At 34.9% G+C, this 6288-nt stretch overlaps 1 pseudogene; it reads left to right on the forward strand.

Moving 5' to 3' along the window:
• The first annotated feature begins 1242 nt into the window (after positions 1-1242).
• Positions 1243-4888, forward strand: LOC133819880 (type II inositol polyphosphate 5-phosphatase 15-like; annotated as a pseudogene).
• Positions 4889-6288: the final 1400 nt, after the last annotated feature.

Here is a 6288-nt window from a genome sequence, read left to right on the forward strand (position 1 = left end):
ATTAGTAGGTCGGGATGGCCATAGTAGATTTATTATGTCTGTTGACCCTGATTTTGGTCAACGACATGGCAGGAAAATGATATAGAGCTTGAATATAATCTAATGGAAAGATAAAGAACACATATATTTATAGTGGTTCGACCCCAGTGATTGGTAATGACTTACGTCCACTTGACATTATTAATACTATTGAGCTCCAAAGGCGTGATCAAAGAACTAGGGTTCCTGAGTTTCACAGACCTTAGAAGAAGAAAGCAATGCAACGATGGATAATAGTAGTATAATTCTGAAAGAAAAAGATCGATCCCCTTCCTTGAGCTATTTCTTGTGTATTTATAGGCTCAGGAAGAGTTACATGAATTAGGAAATAATATCTATCCTTAATGATCGGATCTGCAGGTCATAATGAAGAGATATTCTCGGATATCATCACAACTGTACAGATCTTTACATAAATGAACGAAATATACGACCAATCTGGTCGTATATAAAACTTGATCTTTTCATGTGGAAATAATGCTGGTCCATAGGCGAGCCGTATTTCTGCTACGTGTCCGCCACGTGTCGAAAATCCTTGCCACGTCATCAGGAGCTGATTTATGGATAAACATTTGCTCCCCAAGTTTATTTATTGCGACCAGCCACTACAACAATTTTGCTTATATATTACGTCAAAATATTACATATATTTAGAAGTGCTATAAATATATACTAATAAAAACAAACAAGCTGAAATTTTACCCTAAAGGCGGCAAGTGAAAATACTTACCGCCAAATGAAAATGAAAAATATCATTTGGGTTTCCTCTCTCTCTCTCATTCGGATTCAGCTCACCCTAATCACGCCTCATCCTCTCTCTCTCGCCTTCATTTTATCAGTTCCCTCTCCATTCTCCATTGCGCTCTCTCTCACCAAGTCTATCGACTCTCTCCATCACGCCATGACCACGCCTAGCTAAAGCTCTCTCTCTAACAGAGTCTATCGACTCTCTCTTCCTCAAGCCCCGATACTCTAAAGTCCGACTGAACAACACCATGTTTAGTCTCTCTTCACTCTTTCCCGTTGAGCTGTTGGAGCACACACGAGCACGGAGCAGCTAAACCAAGACCCAGGTAACCCAATATAATATGTATTGATCCCATATATTTAATTGAGAACTTTTCCTTTCATGTGATTGAAAAAAAAATTGACATTAGCTTCAGATATATGAAAATTTTACTTAAGAATTCATCAGTAGATTGAACCAATTTCAAGGATGCTGCTGCTTCTGGAACTCGAACCAATTTCAAGGAAAGCTTGTCGTGGCAGGCTCATAGAGGCCTCGTTCTCTCTCTCGTTATCACAGCATATGGTACCTCAACTGGATCCGCAGTGTTATGATTTAACTTTATCATTTACATTTTTTATTGCCCAAATTTCATTTCTTTGGCTTAAAGAAAATTTTGTCTTGACTTTTGCTGTTCCAGGGGAGACCTGTGGTCAGGTTCAGAGGCTGGTGTTATTAAGATATGGCCTTGGGAAGCTATTGAAAGATCTTTATCTTTAACTGTTGAAGAAAGGCCCATGGCTGCACTACTTGTAGAGAGGTCCTTCATTGACCCAAGGGGCCAACTCGCTGCAAATGGTTTCGTCAATGTCTTTAATTCCGATGTCAAGTACCTCTTATCTGATGATTCCAGAGCCAAAGTGTGGACTGCTGGTTATTTATCCTTTGCATTATGGTACGCCTACATTCCCGCTTCCCACTATTTGCTCTCTACACGTCTAAAAATAGTTTTGGTGGAATTTTTTTTTTTTGAACTCTTACAATATGAATATAAGATGACATTTTCAAATAATTGTTTGTGAAGTTCTTAACCAATCATAACTTATATTATGGGCACAATATGTTCCTGATGATTTTTTAATGAACATGATTGAAGCCAATATCTTAGACACTGAATTTAATCATAAGTTGTACTTTTATATATGTGGGTATGTAAAATTGTAAATGCTATTTGTTTATCTGCTAACTTTGATACTTTAATGCTTCCATTAAGCGCTCTTGCCCATGCAATATAATATGTAAATCTAAGAATAATTTGATTGCTGAATGCTGGGAAAAGAATAAAATTTAATTATGCAATGAAAATGAGAGGTGAATGTTCAACTAATCACAAGCCTTTTTTCTTAGAATTAATTAAAGGAATTAATACATGGAATTATAACATGATTTATGATTATTTATTTCTTTTGTTTTTTTAGCGCATTAAATATCTGTTTCTTTTTATAATGACTTTTCTTGTTTCCTGACTGTAGGTAGGTCTTGAGGGGAGTTCTGTTGGGCAGTGGTGGCTGGATATGATTGACAAAACATTGGATGAAGGATCAACATTTGAACGAGTTGGTTCTAGGCAGTTAGTAGGCTTGCTTATTGCTGCATGTTTGGTATTTTCTATCAAAAACTCTTTTGTGAATTGTTATTGTTATTATTTTTTCAATGTCTCAGATGTAGAGACTTAATTTTGCATCACCATTTTTTAAGTGCCGTGTCTGATTAACTCCTTAATAACTTCAAGTATTTAACCTATTACTAACTGTATCTCAAGTGAACTCAGTTGTTTCTTACTTTCTTAAAATCAAGTGGGTAATTTTTAGTTTGTTTGTCTCGAACTAGATTTTCTCAGGAATAAGGATAGAAACCTTATATTTAAGATTTTTTTGTTCTTCTCTTCCATGCTTTTGCATTCTGCCTACTTAATCTTTTTATGGTCTCTTTGTCAGTTAAGATTTTTCATTAATGATTGTTGAATGTCATCCTTTAGGGTGAGAACTGATATTAGAGCTTATGTTGGAGATGTTGATGCAGCAGTAGTTCTGTGTGGCTTTGGGCGTGCCATTGGTAATAAGGTAGGCTCTTTATGTTAATTTGAATGACATGATTGTGATGCATACATTGTTGTTACTTTTATTCATTCAAAGACTTGATGGTTTCCAAACGGTTTCTTTATGGTTTCTGTTTGGCTTATAGATCTATATATGTTCATGCCTGCTGATGCATATACTCAACATAAGTAAATATGTGAACTGCCTTTTGTCTAAATAGAAATTGATGACTTTTTTTTAGGGAGCTGTTGGTTTGAGGATGAGAGTGTATGATCGAATAATGTGCTTTGTTAACTGTCACTTCGCTGCACATCTAGAAGCGGTTAATCGTCGCAATGCAGACTTTGATCATGTATACTAGACAATGTCCTTCAGTCGACCAACCAATCTCTTCAATGCCGCTTCCGGTACAATACTGTACCTATTCTTTTTTAGTTCGCTTGTCTTCTCAACGTATTTATTTTGGCTTGTTTATAGATCTGGATTGCCATTGGTCCTTTCTGTTGCAGCTAGTGCTTCATGTGCTGCTCAGATGCTTCGAAATACAACTGTATGTACATGTCATCACTGTAGCATGCTAAATTGGTCTGAGTTATTTTTTTTTTCAAAGTTAAATAGTTTCAGTTCATTTTATGAAGCATTGTTGTCTTCACAGACTGGTGTTTCCTACTCTGCTGAAGGGATGCCTGAATTATCTGAGGCAGACATGGTCATATATCTTGGTGATCTTAATTATCGATTAGATGGTATATCTTGTGATGAAGCTAGAGATTTTGTGTCACAAAGATGTTTCGATTGGCTTAGAGAAAAGGATCAACTTAGAGCAGAAATGGAAGCTGGAAATGTCTTTCAAGGAATGTGTGAGGCAGATATTAGGTTTCCTCCCACATACAAGTTTGAAAGACACCAAGTTGGTTTAGCAGGTAACTTTTTCTGTGCAAGTAGTAGTGTTCAGTTTATGCCAATTGAACTGTTCGAGAGACGGGTGGTTGGGGTAGTTTGTATCTCTTCTAATCAGGTGTTTAGCAGGTAAAAAAAATCTTGTAGGTGGGCTTTCGTTCCTGCTATAGAGCTTTTCATTGATGCTGATAAAAAGCTTCCGGAAATAATTGACTTGTTTGTAAATTATCTTTTTGTAGGGTATGATTCAGGTGAAAAGAAGCGAATTCCAGCTTGGTGTGATAGAATCATATACCGTGATAGCCGTTCAACCACTGCATCAGAATGCAGTTTGAACTGTCTTGTAGTTTCCTCAATATTGCAGTAAGTGATTGTAATATGTAACATATATTTTTTTTTCCCAATTGCAATAAAGTATAAAAACAAATGGAATGTATCTCATAATTTTTTATCTGGTCTAAGGCCATCCAGGTGGCCTTTAGAACCCCCTTAAATTCTTCCAGTGCGATACTAGATAAATTTCTACGGGTTTACAGGGATGCATTTCTTTATTTTGTATTTAATAGGGTTGTGATTGTCAAGGCCATATTTGGATGCATGTACTTATCAAAAGAAGCTCATCAGTTTTGTTTCTGGCTAAGTCTCTAGCTCTTTAGTTCATATTAATCTGCTCAAAATTTGATGTTCAAAACTTCAAATCACACATATGAAGGGAGGGAACAGAGTTGAGAAAAAATGCTCAATAATTTTATTAAAATTTCTTGTGTACTGGACTAACACCTGTGACAACTTATACTGATATCTTTTCTACTCCTGTCTAGGATACACTGACACCATGGTTTTATACTTAAATACCTGCCATCTTCTGTTTGATAGGTATGAGGGTTGCATGGATGTGACAGACAGTGATCATAAGCCTGTCCGTTGCATCTTTGCTGTTGATATTGCACGAGTTGATGAATCAGTTAGGAGACAGGAGCTTGGAGAGATTCTTGGAACAAATAAGAAAGTCAAAGCTATACTTGAAAAACTGTGCAAGATTCCCGAAACGATCATCAGCACAAACAACATAATTCTTCAAAACAAGGACACATGGATGTTGTATTTCTCTCATCTTCAATGACCAAAAACTTTTCTTGTTTAGGAAAATTACTATAAAGTTTTGTTTCTATTTTTCATTTTTGAAGTAAAAATTGTTCAAGATTATAAAACTTTATTATGTTATGCTTTCAAACTTAAGTTAGAACTAAGATCTCATGAAGTAGACACATTTATAGTTTGAATTAGTTATTGTTTAATGTAATACTTATGGTTTATCAATCTATTGAGAATTACATTTTTTGATTAATTTTGAATTTTTTTATCAAAATACAATAATGAAAATCTTTTAATTAAAAAAAACCCATATAAGTATACTTATCAAAATAAAATTTAAAATTTTATTACTATATGTTATGATTTAAAAGCATATTATAAGCGTAAAAAATCGTTATGGTTTATATAATATAACAAACTAAAAATGTTATCAAAATAATCAAATGTAACAGTTGAAAAGTGTTATGAAAAAAATACAAGATTAAACTTCAAATTTATAATCAAAAACTCTATCTAAATGTTATTATTTGAATATTATAGCACCTAAAAATGTGTTATTGAATAGTTTAAGATAACACCGAACATAACATTCAAAAAATGTTATAGAAAAGACTGGACTTTTAATAACATGGGCTACGTCAGCATTTTCAGAAGTGCTATCAATAGTCCCAGATAGCACTTTTTAAGTGTTATGAATACTGTTTTTTCTTGTAGTGAGCAATAAGTAAACTTAGGAAAATAACTTTTCATATGCCCCACGAAATCTGTCAGAGCCTCTCGTGCGATATTGAAAACTGTGACCTAATCACGTCCAATCATGCCTTTTCAGTTTTCAAGAAACCATTCTGACGGCTGTTACACTCCCCCATGCCTTGAAAAAGGTAACTCATGATTACCCCTTTTTAGCACACCTTAGTTTCTATAAATAATCCCCACATTCTTCTTTTAACTCTTTACACGCCATCTTTTTGCCAAGAACTCTCAAGAACTTTATTCCAGAGTCCAGAACTTCAAGGTTTTCAGTCACTTTCCTAAGGATCTTTCGCCTGCAAACCCAAAGCTACTCCTTTTCAGGATCTCCAATCTTCATTTAGGTAAATTTCCTTCGACGTTTAACCCTCTGAGATGCCATGCATTCTACTTCTGTGCTCTAAAACTTTTTGTGTTCTTGGTTAGAAATTTGTGAAGATTTTGTATACACCGTTTGATGCTTGATAGGGTAGTGTAGTTTTGCTCAGTAAAAGTTAGGAATCAGTTTGATAGTCAGGATCATGGGTTTAGGGCGTAAAATCGAAGTAAAAATTTGATTTTTAGGCTAGCTGAAAAACTGGGTTTTTCCCGCCCCTTTGGAGTTGAAAAAGCTTTTTTCAGAAAAACTTTTTACTTTCACTTTTTGATCTGTTTTTCAAACTGCTCGCATAAAACATA

Source organism: Humulus lupulus, chromosome 1 (genome assembly GCF_963169125.1).
Source record: "Humulus lupulus chromosome 1, drHumLupu1.1, whole genome shotgun sequence".
NCBI classification, from domain to species: Eukaryota; Viridiplantae; Streptophyta; class Magnoliopsida; order Rosales; family Cannabaceae; genus Humulus; species Humulus lupulus.